Raw genomic sequence first — 20671 nt, forward strand, 5'->3', positions numbered from 1 at the left:
ATTTTTGTTCTCATCCTGAAGCAAAGTTCTTAACCCGAGGTACTATTTCTGGGTTAGCGGAGTCTGTAACTTGAAGCGTCTGTAACCTGAAACGTCTGTAACCCAAGGTACCACTGTACTTGTCCACAGTAATATAATAGTAATGCATGCTAATTTGGATAGATTTGAAGGAGAAATGAATGTTACAGATTTCTTCAAGGTAGTGATTTAAGATCCAAACCCTGCTTTCTTGGAAGTTTGAGTCCTAGCCTTTGATCTGATATCATTTCCATCAAATCTCTGCTTCAAAAAGTATGAGGAATAAGGTGTGTATTTTAGAACACTACAAGTCTGCATGCATAAACATAATGCGTCAAACACTGCAGGCATAACCCAACTAAAGTTAAGTAATTTGAAGTCACACTGATGTCAATAGGAAAGACTTGATTCCCTCTTGTTCTTAATTGTTTCATCGCTAACTACGGGCCATTGAAAGATGTAACTTTGGCTGGATCATGTCGTATATATCATTCCCCTGCTCCTGCAGCTCCCCTCCCACAAAAAAAAATAATAATTGCTGTAATTTCAGTGAGCACAGGATCCAATAATTTCTTACACAGAGGGGTTCCTTGGATTAAGACAAGTTTGTTGTGTGCATTTTTAATTAAGTACCTTGAAAGCAGCCAGTCAGGCTACAATTTTCATAACCTTCAAAGCTGCCCTTTTTGTTTTTGTTAGAAAGAAGGAAATGGAATCTGAAGTTTTATTGTAACTGTATGTCACTGCCCAGTCCCTCCCCCCACCCTTTTCTGCATTGTTCATCCATTAACACATAGATAATGAGCTCATTGCATTGCTGCGGAATACACTTATCGCTAGGATTCATTATTCTGTCACCAACGATGCTATTTTTAGTCCAGACTCCAGCTGGCAGGAGGGGAGAAAGTGAATAAAAAGGAAATTGCCTCAGGTGCTATTAGTGCTACCTAGCTGCATACAGTGTCTAATGTTCAACATGAAGTGCAGCAGAGTGCATGACTCCAGAATTAATTTCTTTAGATCGAGAAACAATATTCCAGTTTGACTCGTTCTTGAAATAAATAAGTGCCACCTGGCTTCTGGGAAGCAATTTCCCACTAATGCATGACAGGGTGGAGGCAGGTGGAAGCTGGTGATTGCTGAAATGCTGAGCCAATCTATTCTCATCCTCGGGTGGGATGTAACGTTAGGCAACTTGGGCTGAAGCTGACATCGCCCTCATTGCATTGGAAGGTGCTCCTCTCAACAATTTGTGTTGGTGAATGTCAGCTTCAACCTCCCCCCCCCTTAGATGAGCTTTGTTTGTTGTTTGTCTTCCCTTGCTAATGACCACTCTGCCATTTCATGAAGGGGAGAGCAGATTAATCACATTTCTTCCAGTAGGCCCAAGCCATCGCAAGTCCTTCGAGCTATGTATCTGGGTCCAGAATGATACTACATTGTATAAAGGTAAAGATAAAGGGACCCCTGACCATTAGGTCCAGCAGTGGCCGACTGTGGGGTTGCAGCACTCATCTCGCTTTATTGGACAAGGGAGCCGGCGTACAGCTTCTGGGTCATGTGGCCAGCATAACTAAGCCGATTCTGGCGAACCAGAGCAGTGCACGGAAATGCCGTTTACCTTCCCGCCAGAGTGGTACCTATTTATCTACTTGCAGTTTGATGTGCTTTCGAACTGCTAGGTTGGCAGGAGCAGGGACCGAGCACCGGGAGCTCACCCCGTCGCAGGGATTCGAACCGCCAACCTTCTGATCGGCAAGTCCTAGGCTCTGTGGTTTAATCCACAGCACCACCCGCGTCCCTACTACATTGTATAGTGGGGTCTTTTTCATGTAGATTCCAGGAATTATGGGTAGGAGTTTGATGGTTGTGAGGATTTGTGAATGCAGAAGTACCAACACATATATTCACGTCACGCCAAACTAAGGTAAGCCAACTTGCTTGATACATTGAGAAATCCTATCCTCCTACTAATATAAAGAAGTCTTTTCGTTTCTTCCCACCATGAATTGCTAAAAAAAAAATAAACAAACCCTGAGCTGAAAGTCCTGGCCCAGGTTTATTCCTAATTTAACAGTTCCACCTGGGAGTCAGAACCAAGTATTTCAGGACCTAGAGGCACATAAAGCAGCCATCTTGCTGACACCAAGCAGGTCCAGCCAGCACCCAGATTGGAAAACACCCGGAAGCTCCATATCCACCACCTTCAGTTCCATGATGGAAGAATGGCAAGATATAAATGTAACAAAAGCTCCAAAATCTGAGGAAGAAATTCAGTTGAGGAGCATTTTGGAAGCATCTTAGTTTTGAAGGGGCTTTTGATGTGCATCAGGATGAGTTTATTCTTCAAGATTTTGCTTCAAAAATGCCTCGAGGTGACATGCCACATACGGGAGAACAAATATAGCAAAAATATTGGATTTCTAACTTCTAAACAGCCTCAGCAGATGTCATTCTTACCCCCAAGAATAAAGACAGAGAAAATAGATGATCCATTCTTTCTTTTTTTAAGAGCTAGTTTATAACCCAGGCTGGTTTGATTCTGTATATTGGTAGATTGAGGCTGCAGTTCCATACACACTTCCCTGGGAATAAATCCTATTGAACTTGGTGAGGCTTAATTCTGAGGAGGCCAATCATTGGGTCTTACAATGAGTAGGGTTGCATTGTAAGTCCATTGGGGGAGACAGTGCTAGCAAACTATCTGAATATCCAGCAGCTGTGAACACATCAAGGGATCAAGGTTTCAAATTCACATATGTCTCAGAGGCAGTCCACTAATACTGTGAGCACTGTTTCATCAAGTGACAATTTGCAGATTGAGGTTGAATCCTGACAAGACAGAAGTACTGTTTTTGGGGGACAGGAGGCGGGCAGGTGTGGAGGATTCCCTGGTCCTGAATGGGGTAACTGTGCCCCTGAAGGACCAGGTGCGCAGCCTGGGAGTCATTTTGGACTCACAGCTGTCCATGGAGGCACAGGTCAAATCTGTATCCAGGGCAGCTGTTTACCAGCTCCATCTGGTACGTAGGCTGAGACCCTATCTGCCTGCAGACTGTCCTGCCAGAGTGGTACATACTCTGGTTATCTCCCGCTTGGACTACTGCAATGCGCTCTACGTGGGGCTACCTTTGAAGGTGACCCGGAAACTACAACTAATCCAGAATGCGGCAGCTAGACTGGTGACTGGGAGCGGCCGCCGAGACCATATAACACCGGTCTTGAAAGACCTACATTGGCTCCCAGTACGTTTCCGAGCACAATTCAAAGTGTTGGTGCTGACCTTTAAAGCCCTAAATGGCCTCGGTCCAGTATATCTGAAGGAGCGTCTCTTCCCCCATCGTTCTGCCCGGACACTGAGGTCCAGCTCCGAGGGCCTTCTGGCGGTTCCCTCACTGCGAGAGGCCAAGTTACAGGGAACCAGGCAGAGGGCCTTCTCGGTAGTGGCGCCCGCCCTGTGGAATGCCCTCCCATCAGATGTCAAAGCGATAAACAACTACCTGACATTCAGAAGACATCTGAAGGCAGCCCTGTTCAGGGAAGTTTTTAATATGTGACATTTCAGTGTATTTTTCATCTCTGTTGGAAGCCGCCCAGAGTGGCTGGGGAAACCCAGCCAGATGGGCGGGGTACAAATAATAAATTATTATTATTATTATTATTATTATTATTATTATTATGTGCGAATGAGATCACACTATAAAAAACAACAACAACACCCCAGGAGAATTCACCTCAGTTTGCCTCACATGCAAACACTTTTCAATGGAGTCAAATCACACATTTAGCAGAATGTCATCACGTTCAGATATTGGCTGGTTATTTCATGTAGTACAAAGGTGGGGCATCCCAGGCCACTCCTCTCGCTGGCTGCTCCCCTAGTGTTTTTGCCTGGCCAAAAAAGTTTCATTGAATTGTGATGACGCCTCTTCCTTGCTTGGATCATAGAATCATAGAATCGTAGAGTTGGATCATCTAGTCCAACTGCCTGCAATGCAGGAATCTCAGCTAAAGCACCCATGACAGATGGTCACCCAACCTCTGCTTCAAAACCTCCAAGGAAGGAGAGTCCACAACCTCTCGAGGGAGACCATTCCGCTGTCCAACAGCTCTTACTGTTGGAAAGTTCTCCCTGATGTTCAGTCAGAATCTCCTTTCTTGTAACGTGAAGCCATTGGTTCGAGTCCTACCCTCCAGAGCAGGAGAAAACAAGCTTGTTCCTCCTTCCATGGGACAGCCCTTAAGATATTTGAAGAGGGCTATCATATCTCCTCCCAGTTTACTCTTTTCCAAGGATGGATGATGGACAGATGCCTGTTTGTTGGAGGGGGAGGGGAATCGAAGCCTGTATCCCTGTGACTGAATGTAGGCTGTTGTACAGAGGTGAGAAGTCCCTCGTCCTGTCCACTTTTTGTCTCTGACATATAGCCTGGGAAGGTTGCCCAAAAGGAAATGCAGGTCTTGGACTGAACAAGATCTCCCACTTCTGATGTAGTCATGTAAGCATTTCAGGGACGCATTTGCATCCAGTAATGTGATGTCCAATGCCACACATCCATTGTTGCAATCACTGTTCCCCACAATGCTCCAGCAGAAATTTGTATGAGCACAGTGATATGGTTTTGGGTGTTGAGTGGAGATATAAATTCCTAACAACCAAATTCTCATAAAAAGGGGGGGAGGACAGCAATGGAGAGACAACTGCCAACTCTAAGGCCATCTATGATTTATAGGACAAGCAATGAAAGTGTCACATTTCCGCAAGTTTCCCCCTTGATTCTCAATCTAAGAGGCCACAATAGGTATGCATATTGCACCTGCCTTATTTGCTTATTGATTTCAATGCATGCGTTTTGATTAGGCTGCCAAGGTGACATTAAAATCCTATTTTGCCATGTGAAATATGATTTATTTTGGAAGCTGCGTAGACTGATTGATCAAAGAGCTCTCTAAGTAGTGTAGAAATAAAACTGTAGATAAAGCTCAGCTAAACTGCACAAAACAATTCTAAAACATGCACTTAGAACAGTCATCATTAAAAGAATCCAACTTCCTTTTTTAAAAAAAAAAAATAATTTTTATTAACTGGCCAATCACATCAAATTAAATCACATCACATAAATTCCGAATTACAAAGCCAAATTTTGAATTTTGTTGGGGGGACCCATACTTCAAGATCCAAAGGATCCAACTTCCAGCAGCAACAAAATTCGGAAGAAGTGGCCTTACATTTCTTCAACATTATGTTTCATTAATTAGATCACAAAGTAGATTTTCTTCATTAGGTTAAAGAACAGGAACCTACCTTTTGTAGAGGGATTCCCTGCCCTCCCAATATTTTATATAATTCTGACTTGGTAAGTGGAACCCAGTGTAAAATAAGAGGAGAAAAATGTAGGTACAAACCATTTCTGAAGCAAACATCATAGGGATGAACTTTTGTGAATGGCTTTTTGATTTGAATTAAATGTTGATTTGAATTAAATGGCATTCGGTTCTTTGCCTCAGACCTCATTACTTCCAAGCTAGTCTAAAAAAAAATGAAGACTATAATAACCACCATTAAGTCTTTAATTAAGCAGTACAGGACAAAGAACGAAGAGGCTGTACAAACAAGGAACCTCTTTGTGTATGCTGATGTGAGAGATGGAATTGTTTGGAATCACATGTAAGGAAGGAATATGAAGAAACAAAGCTTCGTCAATAATTTCAGCAGATAATTTTAATGAACCGAGTGAATGTGGCATGATCTGGCAGGAATTTGGAAATGGACTGGCTAAGAGTAACAAATGCTGACATTACTGAAACAAAATATACAAGATAACAAAGGCTGTGGTGTAATGAATCAGAACACAAATTATCGTTCGACTCTCATTATCCCTGGAATCTCCCATATTGGCTTTAAATAATAGATATTAAAATCAAATTGAACTAATCCTTCTTTTGCATTCAGGTACTGCCAGCCTCATTATCCAACATTTAGAGGTGCATTGATTAGTTAAAATAAGAAAGAAACATGTAAAAATAAAGCATAGAAACTACAGCTGAGGAAGCATGTAGAAAAAGCTTCTTACACAGTTGAATTTCTACACACACACACACCCCCCCAAACTAGCTGCTTTGAGAATGTGGGAGGGACATTCTGTGGCCCTCAATATGTTTTTGAACTTCAGCTCCCATCAGCCCCAGCCAATCTAGCCAGTGATAAGAGATGATGGGGATATTTAGCATAACTTGCCTCAAACACTCTTGGTGGTGCAAAATTGTGTATCCTCTCCTCCTGTTCCATACTGTAATGGGAATTGCTCATGCGTATTTTGCCCCTACTCTTGGCAAAGCTGCCTGGTTAAACCTTTCCCTGGCTGCACAGCCCTTACTCCACGGCTGTGTCAGTCACTGGCAGAATCCGTCAGTGGGCGTTTCCTGAACTTCCTCCAGCATAAAAGTTCTTTGACGCCAAGTCTCTGCCTAGCCTCCCTGCGCAGAAGTCTTCTGCGCAGGGTGGGCGTGGCCAGCGGAGGACCCGGGTTCTCCCCGCTGGTCTCTGTAGAAGAGTCCTGGAGCCATCTCTCCGAAGCCCTCCCCTGCTCCCCTTTCTTCCTGGTGTCACGCTGATTTCCTTCCCCAGTAGATGAGTTCCCTCTCTCCCTGCTGGGCCCTTCTCCGGCATCGCTGGGGAGCCTTACCTCCACTCCTGGCTCCGATGGCAGTTCCCTGACACATACCATTGTGGCTACCACAGTGGCATGGAACTGGGAAATGTGTTGGTGTTATGACAAATAGAAAGTTCTGTTAAATCTTATGGCAAGAAGAAGAAGAAGAAGAAGAAGAAGAAGAAGAAGAAGAAGAAGAAGAAGAAGAAGAAGAAGAATTTTATTATTTATACCCTGCCCATCTGGCTGCTAAGTAATAGCAGTGTGGCTTGTTTGACACTCAGCAAAGTCCACAACTAGCAGATGGAAAGTCTATGAATATGTTTTTCAAATCCCATAATTGCTCTTTTATAAGCAACTCATCAAACTTATGCCACATCTGGATGGTATTCAACACATACAAACAAACATAATTTTATTTGTATACCACCTTTCCATAGTTCAAACCATGCCCAAGGCGGCTTACAACATTTACAAAAATAAATACTGCACATACCGGTAATTACAAGCATAGCAAAATAAATGAGATTCCAGCTAAACATCAGGAAGAACTTTCTGGCTGTAAGAGCTCTTCGACAGTAGAACGGACAACCTCAGAAGATGGTGGACTCTCCTTCACTGAAGATTTTTGAGCAGAGGTTGGATGGTCATCTGTCCCAAATGCTTTCATTGACATTACTGCATAGCAACAGGTTGGACTAGATTATCCTTGGGGGTTTCTTCCATTCGGTGGCCTCTGCTTTTGCAGCTGGAGTCAGTCCAGGTCCTGCCCTCTCAGGCCAGGTTGAAAAAAGCCTGCAATACAGGGAGCAGGTCTTCTAGGACTCACAACAGCACGAGCCATGCATTATGGTCCACCAAGTTCCTGATAAATCCCCTATTCTGGCACCACCCTGTTTTGTAGTATTTAGAAAGATCTCCACTGAATGAAATTGGCTGCTGTGCAGTGAGAGGATCATTCTATTATGGCTTTACGTCACACGGAGAAAAACTTCATACATTCACTTTTGCGCTTCTTTTATCTCTGCGTGGTACTCGCCATTATTATTACATCTGAAGGCAGACTTGTATAGGGAAGTTTTTAATGTTTTTAATATTATGCTGTTATATATATTGGAAGCTGCCCAGAGTGTCCAGATGGGTGGGGTAGAAATAATAATAATAGTAATAATAATAATAATAATAATAATAATGTTGAATATAAATGCCTTTTAAATGTTACCAATCCACTTATATGTACAATGCCAGTGATATAGCCATGCTTCTCCAATTTGTTGGTTAGAGAGAGGGAGAGAGGGAGAGAGGTGGACCAAAATTGTGTGTGTGTGTGTGTGTGTGTGTGTGTGTGAGAGAGAGAGAGAGAGAGAGAGAGAGAGAGAGAGAGAGAGAGGTGTCAGTCTAAGGGCATCCAGATATTCATGGTAGGGGTTGTCAATTTCCTTTTCTGAATACAGCCCTTCATGTCACATTAAATCCTACTCTGTAACGCCCCCCAATCCTTCATGAGAAGCTTGTGAGATAGAAAAAGGTAAAGGTAAAGGTAAAGGGACCCCTGACAGTTAAGTCCAGTTGCGGACGACTCTGGGGTTGCGGTGCTCATCTCACTTTACAGGCCGAGGGAGCCGGCGTTTGTCTGCAGACAGTTTTTCTGGGTCATGTGACCAGCATGACTACTAAGCCACTTCTGGTGAAGCCAAAGCAGTGCACAGAAATGCCGTTTACCTTCCCGCTGGAGCAGTACCTATTTATCTACTTGCACTTTGACGTGCTTTTGAACTGCTAGGTTGGCAGGAGTGCAATATATAAGGAGCTGCAAAAAAACAGAGCTCTGGAATCCAAAGTGCATGCATAGAACGTGGTGTATATCTATTTGTATCCTGAGCCCAATGTCCTGCTTCTAACATGCACCGGGTGGAGACCATCATGCAGTTTCCAAAGAAAGCAACTGAGTGCAGCTGCATTGACATCTTTGCCCAAGTGCCTTCTGCCTGTGATTTTAGTCTTCCAAACATTGATCAGTTTTGTCATGCAGTCTTCTCTCGCATCTGAAAGTTTCCTGTACGCTCCATAAAGTTATGCCAAGGTCTCCGTGACAGACAGCAGAATGAGTTTTTCGTTATGTGGACATCCTCAGAATTTGATGCACTGAAAGACATATGGCTTCCTCCTTGCTCCCTCTGCAACAGTGGTGTTTGAAAAAGTGATGAGGCAACATTGCATTGTGATTTCTGTTCCCTCTGCTGGTGGCAGCAAATAAAGCTGATAGGAGGAGGCGAGGGGGCGCAACTGCAATAATTGGGAAGGCTGGGATGAAACGTCTCAGAGAAGAATTTACTGAGAAATCTTTGAAATTATTATTTGGGGGGCTCTTTTTTCTGCCCATGAATAAAATCATTTGGCTGTTTATCCACTTACAATTATCTTTTTTTTTTTTTTTGCTTTTGTTTAGTCGTTTAGTCATGTCCAACTCTTTGTGACCCCATGGACCAGAGCACGCCAGGCACTCCTGCCTCTCGCAGTTAGGTCAGACTCATGTTTGTAGCTTCAAGAATACTGTCCAACCATCTCGTCCTCTGTTGTCCCCTTCTCCTTGTGCCCTCCATCTTTCCCAACATCAGGGTCTTTTCCAGGGAGTCTTCTCTTCTCATGAGGTGGCCAAAGTACTGGAGCCTCAGCTTCAGGATCTGTCCTTCCAGTGAGCACTCAGGGCTGATTTCCTTAAGAACGGATACGTTTGATCTTCTTGCAGTCCATGGGACTCTCAAGAGTCTCCTCCAGCACCAGAATTCAAAAGCATCAATTCTTCGGCGATCAGCCTTCTTTATGGTCCAGCTTTCACTTCCATACATCACTACTGGGGAAACCATAGCTTTAACTATACAGACCTTTGTCAGCAAGGTGATGTTTCTGCTTTTTAAGATGCTGTCTATGTTTGTCACTGCTTTTCTCCCAAGAAGCAGGCACCTTTTAATTTCGTGCCTGCTGTCACCATCTGCAGTGATCATGGAGCCCAAGAAAGTAAAATCTCTCACTGCCTCCATTTCTTCCCCTTCTATTTGCCAGGAGGTGATGGGACCAGTGGCCATGATCTTAGTTTTAAGTAGATGGCTCTCCTCAGATCCTGAGACAGCAATTTTCATAGCACAACTGTCCTGAATCTCCTGCCACCATCTCCATTGGAAAGACCTCAGTGAGTGTCTCTAATGGAAAACATTCCTTTCTCTGATCCCCTTTTTATGTTACTGCACCTTTTGCGCTTTAGAGATCCATATGCTTTTTAGTCAAGTATTTCCTATGTTTTATATTACGTATATGGAACCAGCTTGCACAACAATGGTTTTTTAAAAAAAAAAAATCCTGAGGAGAACAGGTTTGAAAACCTTGTTTTCTTTCGCTCTGAATATCAGACTGGGAGTGAAGAAGAAAAGCACAAACAAAGGGCATATTTTTTAAAGAAAGAAAAGAAAGGGGGGGGGGACATAACTCAGATGTTAAGCCAGAGTGTGTGAAAAATCACTTAGAAACCCTTAGGCATCTTTCTTTGAAAACAAGACTGGGAGATTTGAGGGGCATGGTGCAGCCCTTAGAGGGAATCCAGGATATTTCAGAGTGATTGAAGATCTAGATAAAGGAAACAGGACAGGCAAAAAAAACCCATGCTAAACAGAAAAGCCACAGGCAGGTTTGGTTTTTTTTTTCACGTTTAGAGTTTCAAATACATCTGTAAAAACAAGGAGACTAAAAAGTTTCAAAATGCTTCGACATCTAATATACTTAGGCTACACAATCCTATAGCAATCTTGCTAGGAGTGAGTCCCACTGAATACAAGGGGACATACTGTTGAATAGACACGTCTAGGGTTGTCTGAATAAGCATTCAGCATCTAGATAATATTGTTAATAGTTTATGGGGGTGGGCTCTCTTCTGAGACTGTGTTTCCCTTCAAGTATTACCGTATTTTTCGCCCTATAGGACGCACTTTTTCCCCTCCAAAAATGAAGGGAAAATCTGGGTGCGTCCTATGGGGCGGATGCAGGCTTTCGCTGAAGCTTGGAGAGCGAGAGGGGTCGGTGAGCACTGACCCCTCTCGCTCTCCAGGCTTCAGGAAGACATCCGCAGCCTAGGCAGCCCTGCGGGAGTTCCCGCAGGGCTGGCTAGGTTGCGGATAGCAGGCTGCCGCCCGGCGCAAAAAACGCCCTGAAGCAGAGCGCCCCTCGCGCCGGGCAGACATCCGCAGTGTGGGGAGCCCTGCAGGAGTTCCCCGCAGGGCTCCCCGCGCTGCGGATAGCAGCCTGCCTCCCGGCGGGCAGGGCGCGCTGAAGCAGAGCGCCCCACGTGCTGGGTAGACATTGGCCAGCCCACAAGCTCGGGGGACAGCAGGGAGGCGCAGCTCCGCCATCCCGCTGTTCCTCGACCTGGTTCGGTTTCCCCGACCTGGTATTTTTTGGGGGGAAATAAAGAAAAAAAAATTTTCCCTTTATTTCCTCCCCAAAAAACTAGGTGCGTCCTATGGGATGGAGCGTCCTATGGGGCGAAAAATACAGTATATCAGAAAGTTTGAATATGATAGAGCTTGGCCTTTAAATGCAAATTGTTCCCCTAATGCCTACTGAGAGGTCAATAGTAGTGCCTGCGAAAGCTACCAGTTTGGGTCCTAGCCATCTCCAATTTGGACTAGGACTTCTGAATGAAATCCTGGCATTCGGCTGCCAATCAGTGTAGTCAAAGCTGAGTCAGATGGACCAGGGAACCGACTCCAGCACAAGGCAGCTTCCTGTGTCCCTATTATTGTCTAAATCCTTTCAACATCCCTTTAAAGTTGGCCAGCCTTTTCACCCCCATATTGCAGAAAGGAGAGCTAAGGCTGAAACACCATGTCTCAATTAGGATCATGTACTTCAGAGCTTTCCAAATTGTGTGTTGTGACACGTTAGTGTGTTGGCTGCAGTGTATAGGTATGTGTCACACAAACACTCTCTGTGCTCCTCCCGAGGCTGGAAACCTCTGGTTTGCTAGTAAAACTGAATTACTGTGTCACGAAATGATGCACGTCTAAAAAGTGTCACCAACATGAAAAGTTCAGAAAGCTTTGACGTAGTTTACCAACTGCCGATGTAAAATGTGAATAAGGGCATTCCTGATCATATTTCACACTAGGAAGGGTCTTACACAATTAAAAACAGGAGGAATATTTCTTCCCTCTCCCTTGCCCAGAGTTAAAGATGGCAGCTGTTTAAATGATACGCATTTAGGAACAAAATTCTAACACTGTAGCATGTAACAATACATGGTTACTCACTGTGTGCAATGGGGCATAATCCCAGCAAAATCTGAAATTAGGAATTGCAGCCTAAGCATGCAGAGAAGTGTCCAATTGAGCACAGTAGGATTTAACTTCCAAAGAAACATATACTTAGTGTCAGGCTGGAAAGAGACAGGGACAGGGATGAAATTCAGACGAGGAGGTGACTCTGATGTCTTTGGTGAGAACCAGAGAGGGGATTTCTGCAAAAGCAGCTTTCCATACCATGGTATTGTAATGTTGAGTCAAACAGTAATCACACAGACACACACAGACACACACACACACACACACAGAGTTTTCTTTTGTACAATTTTAAAAACAGCCCAGCACACTCTCACTTGCCCACAAGGGGGAGCCACTACTGCTTTCATGGTAATGGATATTACAAAACAACAACTGGGTGGGGGGGGGGAGGGATCGACTATAGAAAGACCTCAGAGATTTATGTTTTCAAATGGCTTGAATGTTAAAGCCTAGCTCGTAATTTTTACCTGGCAGGCTCATAATTTTGCAACTACAAAGCTGACAGTATCAATACAAGAGAGACTGGCCAGATTAACTGTCTTGATCTGCCTGGGCTGAGCAGCTGAATTTCACCTGGAACACAGACACTTTGTTGTTGTAGTTGTTTTGTTTCTTGGTCTTTGCACTTCAGTGTGGAGCTCCTAGACAAGGGAGGGGGAAATTGGCCCTACCACCCCACCAGCAGAATAACAGCAATGTAACAGGCAGCTGCCCTACCAGCCGTTTCCGTGGAGTTCCTTGATTAATGGAGATGACCAGCTCAGAGATCTGGACACCATATTTTGGGAGATCTGAAGGAAATCCACCAGCCATGCCTGCCAGGTGGTCCACTTTGAAGAAGGCAACATTTGGGGGGCAAGTAGCTCGTGTGTGATGATATAGTCTCTCTCCAAATCTTAGTTTCTCGCCCCTTAATTCAGCACCCACAGTCACTGCAGCTCGTATTTCTCTCTCTGCAGGAACCACCTATGTGGTGCCTCTTACAGCTTTTTGTAAACAAAATCTGCCCTTATTCGCTTATGGAGTATACAAGAGCCCTTTATAGAATCCTTTGTAGGTTCTCCATCGGTAGGAGAAAATAGCAGAGGTCAACCAGAGAATATTGAGAAGCAAAGCAGCTAGTAAGCCTGATCTTTATTAAAGCTGTTGCAACAGGGTGCTCCCCTCACACACAGGAGAGAGGTGGAGGACCCAGAACGAAGGTGTGCCCGCCCTTATATAGACATTTTAAATTGCTTTTCCTGGAGCTCAAGACCACCCCTCCATACATCATATATACATCACAGAAGGGGTGTAACCCAAGACCACCCCCCACAAACATCATACCTACATCATAGAAAAGGCGGTCTACAACAGAAATTTGAATGTTGTTGTTTTTCCTGTCTGCCAGGATATCCATAGCTGTCAACCTTCCCTTTTTTTGTGGGAAATTCCCTTATTCCAGTGGCGTTTCCCGCTGCTTCCCACTGCTATCCCGGATTGTTAGATATCCTGTAGACTGTCCCCAGGACAGGTGAGGCTGCTGATCCCTTATTTTCAAATCTGAAAGTTGACAGCTATGCAGGTTATCTGATAATGCCTTATCTGATTGCCTTTCCTGGTAGACTGGCCATTCCTTTGAGATGGTGATTACCCAATTCCTGAGACAATGGGAAGGTTCCCTCACCCCCTCCCTCCTTGCAGAGAAAACATTTGGTCAGTTGGGGGAGTCAAAATGGTTTCAGGGTGGTCTTCCTGTGCTGCTCCAGGCATGTGGTCCATATATGCTTGGTTGGTACATTTATGAACATTTATTATATATATAGATAAGACCTTAATTTTTTTATTACAACTAAAAAAGTATCAGCCTATATGCCGTCAAAAACCCACAAATGCATGAGAGACTATTTGCTCTTCTTGCTCAGTTCCTGCTTGCACTAACTTGGTCTCTTCTACATTCAACGTAATCCTTCAGACATGCCCACATAGCATTGGATGCCAGGATTGAACATTCTCCCTCCCTTCTGTTTTGAACAAAGAAGTGCAAAGAGCTTTCTCTCTGTGGATGAGGTTCTCAGCAATGGCTGCTGCAGATGCCTTTATTCCATTGATGGGTTGGGGGACTTTTGGGGAGCATGCCCACACCCCATTGTGGTCCCGTCTCATTTTTAAGATGTAGCAGTCATTTTGCGCCACATCCTCCCATGAGATCCATTTTATTTTTTTGCCAAGCTCCATGGCGCCCATTTTGTCCAATGTCATACCACCCACCCCAGCATGGCATCCATTATATGAGAAATGCTCTCAGCCTTCTCTGAAAATTCTCAACGTGGTTATTTTAGAGTTTCAAATGTATGCAGGTGTAGAAGAAGGTTGTTTTTCCCCATTAAGATTTTATTAAGACTGTTCCTAACACATTACAATAAAAAACCTAATCTAAACAAAAGAAAAACACAAGGAGAAAAAGCGAAAAAGGAGAATGCAAAGTCCTCTCTCATTTGTTGTTGTTTAGTCATGTAGTCGTGTCCGATTCTTCGTGGCCCCATGGACTAGAGCACGCCAGGCACTCCTGTCTTAAGTTGTGTTACACAGAACACATGAACCCTCCCAGCTCCCACACAACAGCTTTGATTTCTTCTCCCAGCTTCTCACCATGGGAGATCTTGCTTGCCTCTCACACAGGGTCCTCCGCCAACCATCCATCACCTTCATCTGCATGCAAACCCCTCATTAACCCTGAGCAGAGGACGACAAAATATGCAAAAGAACAGAGAGCAAATCAGAAGCAAGAACAAAGCAAAAAAAGAGGAAAAGATAACAGAGATAAAAAAATGTTAAAGGAATAAGAAAATAAGAAAGGAATTTTTTAAAGAAAGAGAAATAAATAAGTAAAAAGGGGCTTCCAATAGTTTTTCAAAAATATTCAGATGTTCACTCCAGGGTGGCAGCTATTGTAGCTGTTCCTCCTTCTGCTAGATGATTTTTCCAGTCTTCAAGTCCAGGCATCTCTCTGGGTTCTTTGAAGATTTCTCAGTTCCACGGCAGAAGAGTAGCCCTTCCACAGCATTGGATATTAACCCCGTTGTCTCTGTTCCTCAGAAATAATATGATAGGCAGTAGCCATCGTTAATCACCACCTAATTATCTCTGTTGATTGAGTCTCGACAGGAGACGTCTAAACAGCCATGATTCCTTCCCAGAAGTACTTCAGGTATAGAAGAGGGTTATGAAGCAGGGTGTGTGTGGAGAAAACACAGCTGAAAGAGGGGGGGGGGGAATAGGACTAAGAGAGTAGCACAGGATAATGGCAGTGAATCTGAAGACAAGGAAACAGCAATGGAGGCTTCCCAGCTCCGCATTATGAAGACCTGATGGTAGGCAGTGGTAGTGAAATTATGTACTGTGCCACTGCATCTAGGTTAAAAGTGGTTGACACCCCCATTTTTTTTAAAAAAGGGCATATCCCCAAGTATATTGGAGAGAAAGCTTTAACATAGTCCTCTCTGTAACATATAATATAAAAAAGACATTTTTATATTTGCCATCAGAATTGGTACAGTCGAGAATTCTACCCCCTCTTTTGAGTAGTGTCCAGAGCTCCTCTGAACAGGCAGAAATTAATAGGGCACCAACCTGGAAATTTGGAAGGGAAATGTATTGTCTCTTATTGTTCAGGTAAGCAAATAAATAAATGGGAATACCAACTTTTAAACTGTGATGTTAGCTTCTGCCTACAGGCTAGCACAGATAACAGACTTCACAAAAGAGAACATCTCACCCATGCCTTGCCTTCGTAAAATTAATTTTGACACCGTTTGGGCCAGGAGTTGGGGTGGGGAGACCAATAAACAATACTTGGACTGATGAGAGGTTACTTATTGTTGCATGGAAGTATGAGATGAAGAAAGCTGTCATATTGGTGCCTAATGTACTGAGTAATGGCCTTCTGTAACGAGTGCTTTTGCATTGTTCACATAATGACAGATGCAGAGAATTAATTTCTTTTAGCATGAAATGTTCGCTGACGATAAGGCCTGAAATAAACGCTGGCATACAACTGTGGAATGCCCTGAAACTGCTCCTTGGTGACAAATGACGGCCAAGGAATCTGGACCCATCCACACAAGTGACACCTATTGAATTTATTAGAGAGGGAAGAGCGCCATTCCCTCCTCACAAACCCCACTTTCTGATATTTACAGATACAAAATGCTGGTAACCAAAGAAAAATATTGAAAGGTCTAATGTTACTCTGTAGGACAAAACTGAGATACTTATGTGTCAGACTTGCTAGTACAATGGTACCTCGGGTTAAGTACTTAATTCATTCCAGAGGTCCGTACTTAACCTGAAACTGTTCTTAACCTGAAGCACCACTTTAGTTAATGGGGCCTCCTGCTGCCGCCGCGCCGCCAAAGCACAATTTCTGTTCTCATCCTGAAGCAAAGTTCTTAACCTGAAGCACTATTTCTGGGTTAGTGGAGTCTGTAACCTGAAGCGTATGTAACCTGAAGCATGTGTAACCTGAGGTACCACTGCAGTTTTCTCTCTCTACATTTTGAGATTATGGTGAAAAGGAGGAGGATGCATTTAGGTTCTCGTTCATAAGTTGCCCAAGCAGTGCTGAAACTATTTCTCTGCAACTTCATTGCATACCGCTGCAGTTACATGTGGAAGCCTGATACCACATAGACTGAGCAATATCACAAATTGTCCAGCTCGTCAGTGGCTACTAGCCACAAGGTCCATGGGCTATGCACTGTCTCCACAGTGAGAGGCAATAGTTCTTCTGAATACCAGTTTCTGGAAACCGTGGAAAGGGAGAGTGCTGTTGTGTTCATTGTGGGTTTCCCACAGACATCTGGTTGGCCACTGTGAGATGAAGATTGCTGGAGCAGATGAGCCATTGGTCTGATTCAGTGGGCTGTTCTTATGTTTCTTAACACCCACTACATATAAATGAATATTTCAATATGAATTCTTGTGCAGACTTTGCGAGTGTGTGTGTGTGTTTAACACAGAAATGAACAAATTTAGGCATGAATACATACAGTGGTACCTCGGGTTACATATGCTTCAGGTTACGTACGCTTCAGGTTACAGGCTCCGCTAACCCAGAAATAGTTCTTCAGGTTAAGAACTTTGCTTCAGGATGAGAACAGAAATCGTGCTGTGGTGGCGGGCGGCAGCGGGAGGCCCCATTAGTTAAAGTGGTGCTTCAGGTTAAGAACAGTTTCAGGTTAAGTACGGACCTCCAGAACGAATTAAGTACTTAACCCAAGGTACCACTGTACATATGTGACATAGACCAGAAGTGGACTGAAGACCACCACCTATGGACTGAAGACCACTAACCCAAATGCCTTTCAAAGAGGTTTAGACAAATTCATGAAGGATAAGTCTCTTGGTGGCTAGAAGCCATGATGGCTATATGTAGGCCTTTGATTACCCATTGCTGGGAACTGCAAGTAGGAGAGTGATGTTGCGCTCATGTTCACCTTGTTTGTGGAAGAGGAAGTAGCAGAACCCCCTTCTCTAATGGAGGCCTTCAAGGTCCATTACTCATGTTGGTAAACGGCGTTTCTGTGCGCTGCTCTGGTTCGCCAGAAGCGGCTTAGTCATGCTGGCCACATGACCCGGAAGCTGTCTGTTGACAAACGCTGGCTCCCTCGGCCTATAGAGCAAGATGAGCGCGCAACCCCAGAGTCAGTCACGACTGGACCTAATGGTCAGGGGTCCCTTTACCTTTACCTTTACTCATGTTGGAAACCAATAATACTTTCTGAAAATATCATGATACAGCCATGACAGGGCTTGCACGTGTGTGTCTATCTTCTTTAAGCCCACAAATGTGCTCTTGAGTGTCAAAAGTGGGTCTGTATGCAACTAAATTCTATTTTATTTCTTTTACTTCAGTTCCCAAGATACCCCAATTTATCTGCATAATATTACGATCCTTGTGGGCATATATTATAACCCCTCCAACCATTGTATTGGCTTTTGACAATTTCATCAGCATAATCCTACCTCTCAAGTCACCTTTCTAAAAAGAAGAAGAAAGAATCCATTCAATAAGCTTTCATATCAATCCCATTGAATTCAGTTGACTTCTGGGGCAGAACCCCTCTGTGCTTGTCTGAACAAACATTAAGTATAGACCAAAACCTGACTGCTGTGGATGACAGAGAAGCAGCTCCCCTGCCCTGCATTCCCGCCACAATTTATTTTTTTTTGTTTAATTTGTGTATCCCTCCCCGCCCCCAGTGATCTAAATGAATTTGAATCAGCTCATTAGATTTCAGAGTGGTGTTGGACACAGTGACTCATCTGTAAATTAATATTGTCTACCCTCAACTACGCTGCTATCTGAAACACTTTAATCACAGGGAAGAATCACAATCCCAAGAAAGACTGTCTATATTTGAGTGAATTCTGCAACACTTCATTAAGTAATGGTATAATTTATGTGCCCTGGGTCAGCAAATGTTTTGTGGTCCAATTTAAAATGAACTGACCACTGAAGGGCAGAGGTGGAAGAAGGGCAGCTAAGCAAGTACCTCTGTGTGCATATGACAGCCATTTATACACAAATGGGCAAAAAAGATGATGAGAAGAGCTTGGCAGCTGTATAATAAATCAATATTTAGCTCCAAGCTAAGGGAAAGGGTATTTCATAGTCTCGCTGAACATCCTGAAAAATGAAATGGCTTCTTCCTCAACAAGAACTAGCATTCAAATAGCATGCCTGAGTTTAATTGTCAGAAGGAGTTGGAATAAAGGATTTGCTGGGTGCAGGAATAATTGCACATCATTATGAAGCTCTCAGTCATTCACATTAGGCTGGAATATTGCAATGCGCACATGCTCTCCATTAAATGCTGCATCGAGTCCAGGTTCTAGAGATGTTTTCTGTTTGCTTCCCCCTTCCTCTCAATGATCCACCAATCGTGTAAACCAGACTACAGGAACTCTAGTCTAAATTCTTGGACTGGATGGGAGAAAAGACTTCAGATTCTTCTACTACTTGGAAGAAAGTTGAGCTGGAATCAACTCAACTTGTATTTCTGTTTCACAGAGGGTTGTCTGAAAGAGTTTGTTCTACCAGGAGGCAGAGTGAGGAAGTCTGCCTCAGGTGGCAGATTTTGACACGCCATTAAAGGATAGCAAATTTGTCAATTATATAGGTTTGTATTTTTACCACTGTGAGGGGCTCCATTTGGATTTTCTGCCTCAAGCATCGAAACATCTTGGGCTGTCTCTGGTGTCAAGGTTCAGCCTAGAGATGTGTGTTGTGCCTTTTAAATCCCCAGTGAAGCGAGAGACAAGATGATAAAGTTCTGTGTCGCAAACTTAGTTTCAAATACTTTTTTAAAAAAGGAATTAACATCAAATTTTATCACAGATTATTAAGTTCCAACAACTCATTTTCTTTCTTCCTTTTTTTCTTTCACTGCCCAAATGATAAGGCACCAGGGATATTTCACAGTTCTACTTATTTCCAAGAAAATATGTTGAGAGTTGCAGAAAACGTTGGCTGAGATGCAGCCATCCTACTTTAAGTCATTTTTAGTGAGTCAAAGGTTACTTTCAACACCACATTTGCCAAAGGAAATTTTCTCCAGCTCCAGCTGGACACACACACACAACTTTCTGCTATTCTATAAGTGTTCAAATTTGTGGGTCTAACATGGCTGTGTATAATAAGGGCACAACTAAAGGAGAAAACTAAAGGAAGTTATTTATGTTTGAAGACTACCCCAATCAAGTAGAAAAATGGGAGGTAGACCAATTTTCAAAAACAGAAGGGGAAGTTGAATGAGAAGTGTAGAAATATACACTACACTGAAAACACTATTTTTGACCTGAGCATGGTCATACATGGAAACACCCTACAAGGAAATGGCTTCTTGAATGGTTCTGGTGATTTTTGCCACAGCAATTCAAAAAGAGAGATGGTTGCGTGTCGAGGTCCACCCCCCAAATAAATCACAACGCACACTTAATTTTTGTTTAAGGTTTTTGGCATATTTTTGGCCACAACTTTATTTAAATACAAAACCGTGAGTGGTTGTTTAGGCTTTGGTTAAGACTATTTGTCCCCCCGCCCGGGGACAGAACTGACTTCCGGGCACCACCGAAAGACAGTGCGGGGGAAAGCAAGTCAGGGAGAAATGGAGCTGAGTCACAGACTCTCAATTCTCACCCGCCTGCTCCCCGAAGGCTTGCCGGCCCTAGTCCCATTCCAGGGATTGGACAAAAAGATGGCAAGCCCCAGGATTCCTTTAACGGAATTCCCTTTCCGCAGCAACCATGGAGGGGCAGGCCCAGCCTATCCTAACCCCTCCTCCACCAATTTATAACCAATGCCTAACCGCAACCTTACAAGTTGTGACGATTTGCTACGCAGTAGGCAAAAACCAAATGGCCCAGCCAATTTGCCAGTTGGAAAAATTCCTACCAAGCCCCAACGGCAGACGACCCCATGACAGGCATAGCAAGGTCAATGCAACAACCCCTTACTCAAGGGCGGGTGGGCGGGTGATCTGTTGCACGCAGCAAAGAGAAAGCTCCAGGCTGCGTGCAGAGTATTTAAACATTTTACCCCTCCCACCAAAATTGCAACATAACTTTTACCCCAGCAACCCAGTGAACCAAGCACTGCCCCAGGCCATCTTTAGAGACCTGCCTGGT

This window comes from Podarcis gaigeae, assembly GCF_964106915.1.
Source record: "Podarcis gaigeae genome assembly, chromosome: 12".
In the NCBI taxonomy this organism is placed as follows: Eukaryota; Metazoa; Chordata; class Lepidosauria; order Squamata; family Lacertidae; genus Podarcis; species Podarcis gaigeae.